We start from the raw sequence: 16,500 nt of genomic DNA on the forward strand, positions 1-16,500 counted from the left end.
GGAGATGCCGGTAATCGGCGCTCCTCACCTCACACTGACAGAGTGTGTGGTGAAGAAAAATGATCAGCAGCATCTCCTCGCAGGGGACAACAAAACATGTAATCAGGGCACTGATCATCAGTGCTTTGATTACATTATAGCGCCACCAGTGTCACCCACCAATCAGTGCCCACCATTGCCCACCAGTGCCAGCAATCCGTGCCCATTAGTTATGCCAGTCAATGCTGGCTATCAGTGTCACCTATCAGTGCTGCCCATCAATGCCCATCAGTGCCACCCATCAATGCCCATCAGTGCCAATCAGTACCACCTATCAATGCCCAGCAGTGCCACCTATTAGTGCCCATCAGTGCCGCCTATCAGTGCTCATCAGTGCAACCTATCAGTGCCCATAAGTGCAGCATATTAGGGCCTTTTCATCAGTGCCACCTAATCAGTGCCCATAAGTGCCACCTCATCAGCGCCCATAAGTGCCACCACATCACTGCCCACCAGTTCAGCCTATCAGTGGCCATCAGTACCGCCTCATCCGCGCACATCAGTGAAGGAGAAAAATTACTTATTTACAAAATTTACTGACAGAAAGTATTTTTTTGTAAAAAATTTAAAACCCAGCAGTGACTAAATACCACCAAAAGAAAGCTCTATTTGTGTAAAGAAAAGTATAAAAAATGTCATTTGGGTACAGTGTAGCATGATCGTGCAATTGTCATTCAAAGTGCAAGTGAAAAATGGCCTGGCAGGAAGGGTGTGTAAGTGCCTTGTAGGCAAGTGGTTAAGAAAACTGATGAGATTTTCCATTTGTTCTATATCATGAACTCTACGGAACCATTGTTATGTATTGGAAGGCGAAAAGGACTTCCAAAGAGCTGGAATGCAGCATTAGGCCGCATTAACCAAATGAATATTAACCAATTTGTGTATGTTTTAAGAGGAATGTCATTGTGATGTAGAAGGAAGAAACTTGGATCTTATATATCAAGGGTTTCCCCCAATGGGGTTTTTGGGCAGCTCAATTAATGAATTGTAGACAATATATAAAAAAGGGGTTTTATTGTATAATAACACATACAAAAAGAATGTTCTAATAGTTAAGATATGAGTTACGGTAGTACAAAAGTAATTAAAATTCCATACATATAGATAGCAAAAAACAACAAATTGTCATACAGCTTGGCATGTGTGGATACAAGTGAAAAAGGAGGGTTCTAGAAAGTGATTATAAAAAACACTCATAAATATTAAATATACTAAAGCAGGGGTATTGAATTAAAATTCATGGAGGTCCGATTAGTAAAATTTTCTCCCAGCCGAGGTCCGCATCGCATTTTTGTGCGATCACCCCGATTCTTTACATCGCAGCCCAGGGGTGCAGGCACGACACACCATTCGTTTGAATGGGCTGATGTGCCTGCGTTTTCTGCTGGGAAAAGGTCCTGGCTTCTTTTTAAAAAGGCAGCCACATGAAAACTGCATGATGCGTTTGTACCATGCAATTTCCATGTGCAGAAAATTGCACTTTGCATTTTAGTGCATTTAGGAGTCAATGGAACCCCTTCACGTTTTCTGTGCAGCACCTCATTTTGTGTGCAACTGCTTGTCCCATCTTCACATCTTCCCCACCACAGCCCTGTCCCCCTTCACATATCACCCCACACAGTATTACCCCCCTTCACACATCACCCCACACAGTAATACCCCCCTTCACATATCACCCCACACAGTATTACCCCCCTTCACATATCCCCCCACACAGTATTACCCCATCACATATCCCCACACAGTATTACCCCCTTCACATATCACCCCACACAGTATTACCCCACTTCACATATCCCCCCCACACAGTATTACCCCACTTCACATATTCCCCCACACAGTATTACCCCCTTCACATATCCCACCACACAGTATTACCCCCCTTCACATATCCCCCTTCACAGTATTACCCCACTTCACATATCCCCCCAAACCGTATTACCCCACTTCACATATCCCCCAAACAGTATTACACCACTTCACATATCCCCCCTTCACAGTATTACCCCACTTAACATATCACCCCACACAGTATTGCCCCCTTCACATATCACCCCACACAGTATTGCCCCCATTTACATATCCCCCCACACAGTATTGCCCCATCACATATCCCCCCACACAGTATTGCCCCATTACATATACCCCCACACAGTTTTGCCCCTTTACATGACCCCCATCACATATCTCCCCACACAGTATTGCCCCATCACATATCCCCCCACACAGTATTACCCCCCTTCACATATCCCCCCACACAGTATTACCCCCCTTCACATATCCCCCCTTCACAGTATTACCCCACTTCACATATCCCCCCACACAGTATTACCCCACTTCACATATCCCCTCTTCACAGTATTACCCCACTTCACATATCCCCCCTTCACAGTATTACCCCACTTCACATATCCCCCTTCACAGTATTACCCCACTTCACATATCACCCCACACAGTATTGCCCCTTCACATATCACCCTACACAGTATTGCCCCATCACATATCCCCCACACAGTATTTCCCCATCACATATCCCCCACAAAGCATTGCCCCATCACATATCCCCCTCACAGTATTGCCCCCTTTACATGACCCCCATCACATATCCCCCCACACAGTATTGCCCCATTACATATCCCCCACACAGTATTGCCCCATCACATATCCCCCCACACAGTATTGCCCCATCACATATCCCCCCACACAGTATTGCCCCATTACATATACCCCCACACAGTTTTGCCCCCTTTACATGACCCCCATCACATATCTCCCCACACAGTATTGCCCCATTACATATCCCCCACACAGTATTGCCCCATTACATATCCCCCACACAGTATTTCCCCATCACATATCCCCCACAAAGCATTGCCCCATCACATATCCCCCTCACAGTATTGCCCCCTTTACATGACCCCCATCACATATCCCCCCACACAGTATTGCCCCATTACATATCCCCCACACAGTATTGCCCCATCACATATCCCCCTCACAGTATTGCCCCCTTTTCATGACCCCCATCACATATCCCCCCACACAGTATTGCCCCATTACATATCCCCCATACAGTATTGCCCCATTACATATCCCCCACACAGTTTTGCCCCCTTAACATGACCCCATCACATATTCCCCTACACAGTATTGCCCCATCACATATCCCCCACACACTATCGCCCCATCACATATTCCCCCACACAGTATTGCCCCATCACATATTCCCCCCACACAGTATTGCCCCTGTACATGACCCCCATCACATATGCCCCCACACACTATTGCCCCATCACATATCCCCCCACACAGTATTACCCCATCACATATTCCCCCTCCACACACAGTATTGCCCCATCCCATATCCCCCCACATAGTACTGCCCCCTTTACATGATGCCCCCTTTACATGACCCCCCTCCACACACACAGCACTGCCCCCGCTCCCCATCCTTAACATTTTCATACATTTTCCTCCCTTCCCTCTCCACTCCTATCTTTCACAGAGCGGCGTCCGCTCCTCTACTCTGCTAATAATAGCGGAGGAGGCTGGGGACAAAAGCGGCGACTAAATGGCGAGATCGCCATTTAGTGATGCCCGCACTAAAGTGAGAAAAATACAAATCATAAAATTCTCCCAAGTGGATAAACCAGTGATATACAATTAGTGGTAATGAATCTTTAAAATAAATCACCAAAAAGTAATGCACACATAATATAAGTCCATAAAGAAAGTGTTTTTCCGAGGAAAAATATACAAAGCAAAAAAGATAAAAAATTGTCCCAATTGAAAAAAAAAACAATAAATGTGATTAATTTCCAAAATTATCCACCAACAAAAAACAAAATCTTGCTGTAAAAGGATTATTGTCCAGACAGTGCAAACGTGTTCCTTCATCATACCCAAGGATAAGACACCCAAAGTGCACAGAAGGGGAATGTGCTTACCAGACTCAATGGATCTTTTTGATTAGAAAAAGATCTCATGCGCTTAGCAGGAGCGTGCCTGCACACTTGGCCATAAACGGGAGATGTGGGTATTGGCTCAAGACCTCCATTGCAGAGATGGAACATGGAATGAAAAACCAAAACTTCCATAGTGCAAACCATTTAATAAAATAATAAAATTACAGAACAAAAAAGACCAAATGGCCGGTTACATTAAAAGGTGGGGCTGCAGACTGGTAAGGAAAAGCACTTGTGGTTCCTCCACGGCATGCGTTTCACCAGTCGGAAGCTCAAGCCAGATTGCTGGATGTGACGTGACCAGGCTGCGCCGTGACGTACGTTTCGTAAAATTAACATCTTCAAGAAGGCGTGTCTGGTCACAAAAAGTCATGTGATTTATACTCAGATGGAGGGAAGGAAAAGTTAGTGTGAGTCAATAGTAAATCTTACTTGACTGCAACCACAGTTCCGACCTGCGCAAACCGCCGGATAGACACACAAATGCCTTGTAAAAATCTCCTAATTGTACACATAAAAACATTTAATAAAACATTCCCTCAGCAGATGGATAATGAATTAGGCAGGCATTAATATAATAATAATATTAGAAACAAACCATAAATTTACTTATAAAAAAACAAACAAGTGAGAAAAAGAGAAGAACAAATTTGAATATGTAAATATCCTCAGTACTCCCATTATTCCACTAGATGGAGACCTCTAAATGGATACTAATAGGAATACTAGAAATACACCCAATAATTTTACTAACAATGAATATGAATATTGAAGGTTCCTATAATTAATTGAACCCATATTAAATCTTAAATGGGTCAAAATTAATTCCACATGGTAACATAATAATAATAATAATTAGTTCTCCATTTTGCTCTCCCTAATATGTAAACACCATATATATATATAAATGTTGATAATAAGTCCACACTCAAAAATGTAAAATATATTAAAATAGCCAGGGACACATGTGTCTCTGGGGGAGTTTTTTGAGTGGTTATGCTCTGCCAGTAAATAATTCCCTCTTGTGCTCATGTCTGTATGCTTGCATTCTTGCATGATTGTTTGGTTTAGACGTTATCCATCACTAAGATCTCCCTGATACATTCACCCATTAATGTGTATTAAATGTGGTATGCATTTTGACCACTAGATGTCGCTCTAGTGTGAGTCATGGCACCATGTTTGATAAAGCTGCTGTTAAGGAGGCCCCTAAAACATAGAGACAGTTGCCAGGATTCTCATGTAGCGCCATGTACGCCGTGGTAAGTCCGAATCCGAGCCGTCATATCTAAGCGCCTGATTCTTAGAATCAGTTACGCATAGATTTCTATTCTATCCGACCGGTGTAAGTGTCTTACGCCGTCGGAGCTTAAGTGCATTTTTACGCTGGCCGCTAGGGGCGTGTAAGCTGATTTATGCGTTAAATCAGCTAGATACGCGAATTCACGAACGTACGCCCGGCCGACGCAGTACAGATACGCCGTTTACGTTAGGCTTTTCCCGGCGTAAAGTTGCCCCTGCTATATGAGGCATAACTGCGGCGTACCAATGTTAAGTATGGCCGTCGTTCCCGCATCAAAATTTAAAAATTTTACGTAGTTTGCGTAAGTCGTCCGTGAATGGGGCTGGACGTCATTTACGTACACGTCGAAACCAATACGTCCTTGCGGCATACTTTGACGAAAAGCACACTGGGATATTCCACGGACGGCGCATGCGCCGTAAGTGTAAAACGTCAATCACGTCGGGTCACAGCACATTAGCATAAAAAAGCCCCCCTGTTCAACATTTGAATTAGGCGGGCTTACGCCGGCCGATTTACGATACGCCGCCGCAACTTACGGAGCACGTGCTTTGAGAATACAGCACTTGCCCGTCTAAGTTGCGGAGGCGTAACGTAAATCGGATATGTTACGCCGCCGCAAAGATATGCCGTTCTACGAGAATCTGGCCCAGTGTCTTGCCCCCACCGCGGCCTTAGAGTTGCGGTGTTGGCGGGAGATGAGGCCTTTTGTTAACTTCAAGCTTTTTTTCTATCTAGTGGGTACCCATACTGCAGATGTCTGCTGCGGTGGGTACCATGTTGGAGCCTACTGCATGTATGGCGCATGTGCGGTTTTGTTTGCCAGGTTGGAGTCCTTCTTTTTCCCCCCACGCGGCGCATGTGCGAGATTGGGCGCCATGTTGGCGTCCTCTCGTCCGTACGGCGCATGCGCGGGAACAGGCGCCATGATGGAACTCCTTTTCATGCGCTGCGCATGCGCGAGAACGGGCGCCATGTTGGAGCCTAATTGCCCAACATGGCTGTTACGTTTATTTTTATTTTTTTCACTTGTAAATTACCATCACCATCACTGGTGTGGGATTTTGAGGTGGCTACATGCTGCACCCTAGTGGCCATCAGAGGTCGCTTCTAACATAGCAGCCGGCTTTTCACTTTTATCACTGTAGATCACCCACTTGCATACGCCTGTGTCTAGCAAGAAGGGTGTTTGGGGTAGCGCGATTTATATTTTTCTTATGTTTATTTCTTGTAGTTATTGTTTGCATGATAATCGCATCACCTGGAGGGATTAGACTGTGACTACGTTACAGTTTATTTTCCCTTTTTCTCATCTTTTTGGTATTTTTTAGCGCAGTTTCTTTCCGTTTTCTTTATATTAGGTGTGCATTACTTTTTGGTGATTTATTTTAAAGATTTATTACCACTAATTTTATATCACTGGTTTATCCACTTAAGAGAATTTTATGATTTGTATTTTTCTCACTTTAGTATATTTAATATTTATGATCACTTTCTAGCGCCCTCCTTTTTCACTTATCACTTCGTAGTAAGAATTCAATTTTTTACTATTAGAGGAGCAGCTTAATAATTTAATTGAATTAATCACTTTTAGAGAATTGGAGCAGATTTTTTCTTTTTAAATGTGTGGAAACAAGCTTGTGGCAATTTTTAACGCATTTCAACCCTTAATCGGGTCTTCTTCAGTGGTTTTGTTGTAGCTAGGAGAGATTTACAGAATTATTAAATGTTTTTACAAATATCCTACCCCCCTTCCCTCCATTAATTACAGGGGGAAAGGAAGGGGAAGAGGAAAAACATTTTATAGGAGAATGAAAGGGCGTAAGGAAAAGGGCAGGTATTTTGACATACTTGTTTTTCATTTCAATAGATACAAAGAAACCTTAAAGCACAGTATGCTATGTACTGTATGTCTTTTGGTCTAGAGTACATACAATGTAAGAGAAGGGAAAAAACAAAAAGAAAGAAAGAAAAACAGAACCGAGAAACAATTTCATAATAACAATTCCATCCTCTAGGGTACAGGTATCAAACTGGTGGCCCTTCAGCTATTGGGGAACTACAAATCCCATGAGGCATTGCAAGGCTGACAGTTAAAAACCAGAAATAATATTTTCGCTTGGCTATAGGATATTTGTCTGGCAGCCAGCACCAATAGGTTTGATCATAAACCTATAGACAAGGGTTATATACGACCGGTTTTCCTGACATGCCAAAATCTGAGGGGGGTAACTATATATGGGGGAAGGGGGTAACTATGTACAGGGGGAGGGGGTAATATGCACAGGGGGTAACTATGTACAGGGGGATGGGGGTAATATGTATAGGGGGTAACTGCGAGGAGGGGGGTAACTAACTGATGTAAGGAAGGACTGGGGCTCTGATGGGGACACTGATATAAGAAAGGACTGGGGCTCTGCTGGGGACACTGATGCAAGGAAGGACTGGGGCCTTGCTTGGGACACTGATGTAAGGACTGGGGCTGAGGACACCAATGTAAGCACTGGGGCTGGGGACACTGACTGGGGATCCACTGGGACACTGATGTAAGAAAGGACTGGTGCTCCGCTGGGGACACTGATGTAAGGAAGGACTGAGTCTCTGCTGGGGACACTGATGTAAGAACTGAGGCTGGGGACACTAATGTAAGAAAGGACTGGGGCTCCACTGGGGACACTGATGTAAGGACTGGGCACCGCTGGGGACACTGATGCAAGGAAGGACTGGTGCTCCTCTGGGGACACTGATGTAAGGACTGGGGCTCTGCTGGGGACATCAGATGTAGGGACAGACTCTGCTGGGGGAACTTGATGTAAGTAGGGACTCTGCTGGGAGCACCTGATGTAAGGAGGGACTCTGCTGGGAGCACCTGATGTAAGGAGGGACTCTGCTGGGGGTACCTGATGTAAAGAGGGACTCTGCTGTGGGCACCTGATGTAAGGATGGACTCTGCGGAATATGTCTGATGTAAGGAGGGACTTCGCTGGGGGCACCTGATGGCATCTGGTGAAAGGTGATGTGGCAAGTCACACGCTCAGGCTCCCACTGATTCAGCGTTATGGTGAGTTGAATTATTTCTTAATGTGCATCACTCATCCTGACACCATACCAAACTTGGTGCCAGAATGATTGAAGCGCTAACACCAGATGTTTGGAGTATCTTTATCTGCTGATTGTTAAACTTTATGGAATACAAATATTTATATTGTGGTGTAGGATCTGGGCCTGCTATCCCTCCATCCCTCTTTCTTTCCTTCCTTCTCTCTCCTTCCCTCCCTCCCTGTCTTTCTTTCTCTCTCTCTCTCTCTGTACCTCTTTCTCCCTTTCTTTCTCCCTCCATCCCTCGTTCATCTCAAACCCTGTTTACAGGGTATAGAGACATAAAAGTTAACTGATTCATTTTAAAAATGATTAAAAATAGATTAAATTCAATCATATAATGTGCCTCTAGTTTCACTTTCAGTTTTAAACTGGTTTCATGTTTCTGTGAAGTAAAGAGACCCACAGAACAAAAACAAACAAATCCAGGGCAGTGTTTTGTTTTTAAAATGAATCTGATTGGTTATGAGGAGTTTTAGACACACAGTAATGACAGCTTAGACCACCGTGAAAAGCTCCCAGTACTGTGGTTATAAGGAGCCAGACAAGCAGGAAGTGTGGAGATCACAGCAGAATTACAGCTACTTCAAAGCAAAAACGAACAATAAGGACATGAAACCAGGACTGCAGTAAGGTAAAGGAAGCTATTTAGCTAAAAAAAAAAATTCCTTTAGTGATCCTTTAAGTATGGACGTCGTTCCCGCGTCGAATTTTGAAAATTTTACGTTGTTTGCGTAAGTCGTTCGCGAATATGGCTTTGCATAGAATGACGTTCACGTCGTAAGCATTGGCTTGTTGCAGGTTAATTTTGAGCATGCGCACTGGGATACCCCCACGGACGGCGCATGCGCCGTTCAGAAAAAACATCATTTACGTCGGGTCAAGACGTATTACCATAAAACATGCCCCCATCTCATCCATTTGAATTGCGCGCCTTTACGCCGACACAGATACACTATGCCGCCATAACTTACGGCGCAAATTCTTTGAGAATACGGGAAATACGCTGTAAGTTACGGCGGCGTAGTGTATCTGAGATACACTACACCGGCCGTAAAGAAGCGCCGCGCTTCGTGGATCTGGCTCAGAGTGTGTATAATGTAGATAGGTCCGCAGGTAGCACAATACCTAGGTAGTTAATGTGGAAAGAAGGCCATTTAAAATGAAAATTTGATTGTAGATAACGTAATGCACATTTTGAGATTGTGAGATTTAGTGCTTTTGATTTACGGTAATTATTGTGGCAATTTGATAAAGTTCCATAATGTTTAATTTCTGTGAGGATTTGCTAAGTAGTAATAGGTTTACTAAAAAAGAAAAGAAGGTCATTTGCATATGTCGATATTTTATGTTCTTGATTTCCGCAAAAAATGTCTGCAATATCTGTATTTGCACACACAGTTCTCAGGAAAGGTTCCAGTGATAGTATGAAGATAAGAGGAGATAGTGGACAACCCTGATAAGCCCCGTTTGATATTGAAAAAAGAGGAGGAGAGTATACCATTTACACATACTCGTGCAGAGGGATGGAAATAGAAGGCGTCTAGCCAGTATCGCATACGAGGGCCTGAACCTATAGTTTCTAAAGTGAGAAGGACTAGTAGACCCTATTGAAGGCTTTTTCTGCACCTGTAGATAAAATAAAGATATGATCAGTCTTCGAAAGTGCCAAGTGGATAATGTTAACAGCACAAATTGTCCCATCCCTAGCTTCTCTAGTTGGCATCAATCCTACCTGGTTTAAATGAATGAGTTTCTGGAAATGAGGTATAAGTCTTAATGCTATTATCTTGACAAATAGTTTAATGTCTACATTAAGTACAGTAGAGATGAAAGGGGGCGTGACCGGAAGCCAGCCTGGAAGGAAGCATCCCCTGAGAGCTCCTCTCCAGCCCGCAGCAAATAGGCAAAAAACGGGGGTAATTCCGGCCATCCATGGGCGGATCGCGGACCACCAGGTCCACTAAGGCTCGGGGAACATCCCAACCCCCGCCAGGCTCATCCACGACCCTGAAGCACTACTTTCGGCCATCCGACATGCCGCCGGGCGGAGGAGACAAGATGGCGCCGGATGCAGCTGCCTTCAGCACAGGGACGTCTCCCCCTCGCTCACCTCACCATCCGGAGCCATCCCCGACCCGATCGAGGACATCCGATTCACCATCGAGCCCTGATGGCTCCCAGCAGCCGGTGAGTGGATCCCCGCATCCGCATCTCCCTGCCGCAGACCACGCGGCACAGGCCGCGGCTTTCTATGGCCCCCAGGACACTCAATGCACGGGGGCCTTCCCCCGTCTGCTCCGCACTGCCCCAGACCCTGAGCCACAAAGCGGGGACCAGCTCTCCTCACCCACGTTTAATCGGGAGGATTTCCCGGCCCTGCAAGCCACCATCACCTCCCAGGCCTCCATAGGCTCTCCACAGCAAGGCAGCTCCCCTGCCAGTGCTAGGCCACAATCCACTTCTCCTGCAGCACAGGGGCTTATTCACCCGGCCATCCATCTCGGGGCCGGGGATAGGAGAGGGATCTCTCCCCCCTCATATGCCTCAATGGCAAGCACTAGTGCCCCATGGCACGGAGGGGCCCCCACTTCTATGGAGGTACAGGCTCGGGCCTGGTCCGCATCATGGGACGCATCTCAGCAACCCCCCCCCCGAGGCCAGAAAGCATGGAGACTCAGGTCCCAGCCACCAGCCATCCCCCATCAACCCACTCCATCCCACGCATGACACCGGGGGACCCTCTCATTATCCCCCTCCGCCATGGCAGTCCTATATGCAGGCCTTCCCCACGAAAGACGACTTTAAACAGTTAATTGAAGACGTCAAGGCGACCTGCCGCGCTGAAATTCAAGTTCTCCATACGGGACTCAAACACTTAGCTGACAGAGTGGAGATGGCGGAGGAGGAGATCCAAGAGACTAAAATGGCAGTGCACCGCACACAAATCCAGGCGTCAGATCATCATCTTATGCTCAGAGACATGCAGCGGCACATCGAAGACCTGGACAACAGGGGGCGCCGCAACAATGTCCGCATACGCGGTCTCCCCGAAGAGGAGGGGGCCGAGGACCTGCAGCTCACCCTCCAGAAACTATTCAATGGCATTCTGGGCGAACCAGCAGACAAGACCATCGAGATGGATAGGGCTCATCGAGCCCTCAAGCCAAAGGGCCCTGCCTCCAAACCACGGGACGTCATATGCCGTGTAAACTCCTACTCGCTGAAGGAAGCCATAATGCGCAAAGCCCGCCCCATTCGTAACCTAGTCTTCAACAATAATCCACTACAGCTCTACCCGGACCTTTCCTGGATTACCCTCCAGAAACGGCGTCTACTTCAACCCCTGCTCCGCACCTTACAGGACAAAGACATTGTGTACCGATGGGGCTTCCCCTTTAGCCTCTCCGCCAGCCACCAGGGAACTTCCGCTACCTTACGCTACCCAGAGGACCTGGACACCTTCTGCAACACACTGGACATCCCTGTCCCCCAGCTGCCAGATTGGGACCTTGTGGCTACACCACCCCCACCACCGGTGGTCTGGCAGAAAGTCCCGCCGCTTAGGCGCCCCAGAGGCCGTGACCCTGGCCGCAACTCCCCCAGGCACAGGCCTACATGAGATGGTCATCCTGGCCACAAGAGCCGCCCTGAGCACTACATGAAGCTTTCAAGTTTTGTTTTTGCCCTTTGTTTACATTTTTGGTTTTACCCCCGGTTGCCCTAGCCTAACCCCTGAGCTACACATCGGGCCAGTCTCGGACGAGACCCCGAAGAGGCTACCCTTCTGATTACGGACCCCCCCATGGCTAATAGCCTGAAAGTTCCTTCTTCCCCAACCCCCACGGTGGAATTTCTCCACACCACCCCCCTGCCCCCCCGACCCACATTTTTGGACTCTTTGGTCGGGAGGTCCTCAAGGAACTGTTGGGTCCCGGGGGCCTTCGGGCCACCTGGACCCCTATTGTTGAATAATGTTGTGTTCTTCCTCTGTTTATTTGCTTACACCTCTCCCTTTCTTTCCAGATATCTCTCTCTCCTCTTTCGAGCAGGCAAGACCCGAAGGCACGCCTCGGTGGCTGCCGGCCCGGCGGCCCCTCCACCCACCCTCCCAGAACCGGACGTAGCGCACCTGACTCCAGCTAAGTATGACTCACGACCACACCACTCACAACATGGCTAAGTTGCTATCCCTGAACGTCCACGGGCTCAACTCTAACAAGAAACGACATTTAGCACTAAGGGAATTCAGGCAGTCGGGGGCGGAGATCATAATGGTACAGGAGTCGCACTTTTCCAAGGGCGACTCCTTTACATTCGCGGCTAGATATTTCCCCTTAATATACCAGGCCTTTAGTTCGCGCAAACGGGCAGGAGTTGCAATCCTGGTCAAACGGGGCACCCCCTTTACCTGCACCGACACCTACATTGATCCCCTGGGCCACTTTATCATCCTGAGGGGAACGTGGCATTCGAGAGACATAACCCTGTGTACCTTATACGCCCCCAATGCCCATCAGCACAGATTTCTGGGCCGGGTTCTCGCCCGCCTAGCCCGTTCCCCCCACGGTTTATTGGTGGTAGGAGGGGACTTTAACCTACCCCACTCAGCAACCTGGGATCGCCTGGTAGTGAACCCCCGGGCCTCTCAGACTAGGGCCCTGCGGGACTCTAAGCTCTTCCGCCAGCTTACGAGGAAACATGCTCTATTTGACGCATGGCGGGCGCTTCACCCAGGGGATCGCCAGTTCACCTTTTACTCATCCCCCCATCACACACACTCACGCATAGATTACTTTCTAGTTAATAATACCACGCTACGCGCTACTAGTTCCGCACAGATACTACCCATCTCCTGGTCCGACCACGCTCCCATTACATTGTCCCTCGACCTGACCGCTCCCAACCGCAGGCCTTGTAACTGGCGACTGAATGATTTCCTCCTGAAGCACATCCCCTCCAAAATGGAGATAGAAACTGCCCTACAATTGTACTTTAGCGAAAACGATACGCAGGACGTATCCACCACCACACTGTGGGCCGCTCATAAAGCGGTAATCAGGGGACGCTGTATGGCCATCTCATCGGCCCTTAAGAGGAACGCTGAGTCAGCTAGAAAACAGGCGGAAGCGCAGCTTCAAGCCCTAGAATCCCGTCTCCAGGCCTCACCCTCCCTGACGCTTCTTAAACGCATTACCCTAGTGCGGTCGACACTCCGGGACCTCGCGTTGGGTCGAGTCGAGAAGGCCCTTGTCCGCCTTCGTCAGGTATACTATGACAAGGGCAATAAGGCGCAAGCTCTATTAGCAAGGAAGCTAACCGATCGCTCCCTCGCTTCCGCCCCGCACCAGGTCCAGGACAGATCGGGCAACACCATATCCCACCCGCAAAGTATTGCGGACGCATTCGCTGCATTTTACGCGGATCTGTACAACAGGCCGGAAATTCCCCATAACCCACCCAACCCCGACCTACTTGATAGGATGACACAATACCTGACACAGGCGGGCATCCCTCGGCTACAACCGGAGGACCTGATCTCCCTTAATGCCCCCATCACGGATGAGGAGCTAACCTGGGCCATTAAGGCCCTGCCCGCCCACAAGTCCCCAGGTCCAGACGGGTTTCCATACGAATATTATAAGACCTTTCTCCCCACACTTCTCCCCCACATGACTAAACTCTTCAATGCCTTTCTACAACAGACCCCCATCCCGCAGGATATGCAGCGATCATTTATCACCCTCATTCCTAAACCTGACAAGGACCCCTCACTATGCGCAAGCTACAGGCCAATAGCCCTATTAAACTCAGACCTCAAAATCTTTACGAAGGTCCTCTCCCTCCGTTTAAATGTAGTCTTGCCCTCCCTGGTCCATAAAGACCAGGTGGGCTTTGTCCCCCTCCGCCAAGCGGGGGACAATACGAGAAAGGTGATTGACCTAATTGACGTGGCGGGCAGGGAGGGCTCGGAATCTTTGCTCCTAAGCCTAGACGCAGAAAAGGCGTTCGACCGCCTTGGCTGGCCCTTCATGCTCGCCACGTTGAAACACATGGGGTTTAGGGGACCTTTTCTTCAGGCGGTCCGACACCTCTATACCAACCCGATATCACAGGTAAAAACTCCCTTTGCCACTTCGTCCACCTTCCCTGTCACCAATGGAACCCGCCAAGGGTGCCCGCTCTCCCCCCTGCTCTTCGCTCTGTGCGTCGAGCCCCTAGCAGCGACGATCCGCGGTAACCCGGACATTCGGGGTATTCCAGTAAGGGGGAGGGAATTTAAGATCTCCCTCTTTGCTGACGATATTATTCTAACATTGACGCGCCCCCGCATCTCCCTGCCCAATCTTCACGTTGAACTTGAACGATACGGGGCCCTCTCGGGATACAAAACCAACACCTCCAAGTCGATGGCCATGCCGATAAACATGCCCGAACCAGAGACCTTACACATGCAGTCAGTCTTCCCATATCACTGGGAGCGAACCTCCCTGAAATACCTGGGGGTCCATCTGACCCCGGACTTTGCATCCCTGTACCAGGCCAATTTCCCCCCCCTTTATAGCTCGATCAGGGCGCTGATCCATAAATGGAAGCCCCATCAGATATCCCTTCTGGGCCGGATAGCGGCCATAAAAATGGTGATCCTTCCAAAACTGCTGTATCTGTTCCAGACCCTCCCCATCCCAGTCCCATGCGCCCATTTGCGAGCCCTACAAGCGGACCTCCTCCGGTATGTGTGGAACTACAAGCGCCACAGGATCCCACGTTCGGTCATGACGGCGGCGCGAACCGAGGGAGGCCTGGCCTTCCCAGACCTGGTGAAATACTACCAGGCCTCACAGCTACGAGCGGTGGCATCATGGTTTCCCCAGAAGTCCTACAATAGGTGGACGGAGGTGGAAAAGATTTGGCTGGCGCCAATACACCCCAATAACCTCCTCTGGAACGCGAACGCGTCAGTGGAGCCAGGACGTTTGCTAGGCTCCATGCGGCAGCTTCAACGCATATGGAGGAGGCTAGCCCAAGGCTGCCGACTTAAATCTGATAGTTCCCTGCTGACTTCCTTTCTCTATAACCCTAAAGTACCGACAAGCCTCACCCACCCGATGTCATGGCCCTGGGCCTCGCGAAATCTATTTAATTTTGGCCATTTAGTAGATCCCAGGTCCCGCACCCTACACTCCTTCGCTGATCTTCAAGCCAAACATGACATCCCACGACAAGCTTTCTTCAGCTACCTACAGATTCGCCACTACGCCCACACAGTAGCCCCTCGGCTCCTCTTCTCGAAGCCAACCCCATTTGAGCGCATTATACTAGAGGGCACAGCCCGAAGGGGCCTTATATCAGACATATACCAAATCTTAAATGAACACTCCTTCCAACAAAACGGTAAACACGCCTATATGCTTCGATGGGAGAGGGAGCTGGGGGAGGTGCTCTCAGAGGAGGAGTGGGGAGCGGTTTGGAGACAGGCGGCCAAAAGCTCTATCTGTACCCTTTATAAGGAGAATGCATACAAAGTGCTGTTTTTCTGGTACCTGACCCCGGACGTTCTCCATAAGATCTACCCTTCCACCTCTGACCGGTGCTGGCGATGCAACCAAGCTAGGGGCACACTGTTTCACATATATTGGGCCTGCCCCTTGATTGTCCCGTTCTGGACTCAGATACGAGAGCTCCTGACCCGCCTCCTGGAGGTGCCCATACCCCTCTCCCCGAAGCTATTCCTTTTGGGCCTGTCCCAACCTCGCATAGCCAAACCTTATAAGAAGCTGTTAAGACACATTATCACGGCGGCGAAGTGCTTGATAGCACTAAACTGGAAGAAACCGATGCCCCCATCCCAAGAGGCCCTCTACGTTAGGGTCAAGGATGTAGAACTCATGGAAAAAATGACGGCTAGGATCCGGGACAAACTGGAGGACCATGACCTTGTCTGGGAGAGGTGGCATGTGAGGGAGGATCCGTCGTGAGCCGACGACAGACCACCGAGGTATACTACAACACCCACCCCTCTTGCCTGCTTCCCCCCCTCCTCTTTCCCTTTTTCTATCCTCTCCTTTTTCTTTTTCTCTTCTCCTTTTCTCT

This window comes from Rana temporaria, chromosome 4 (genome assembly GCF_905171775.1).
Source record: "Rana temporaria chromosome 4, aRanTem1.1, whole genome shotgun sequence".
Lineage (NCBI taxonomy): Eukaryota > Metazoa > Chordata > Amphibia > Anura > Ranidae > Rana > Rana temporaria.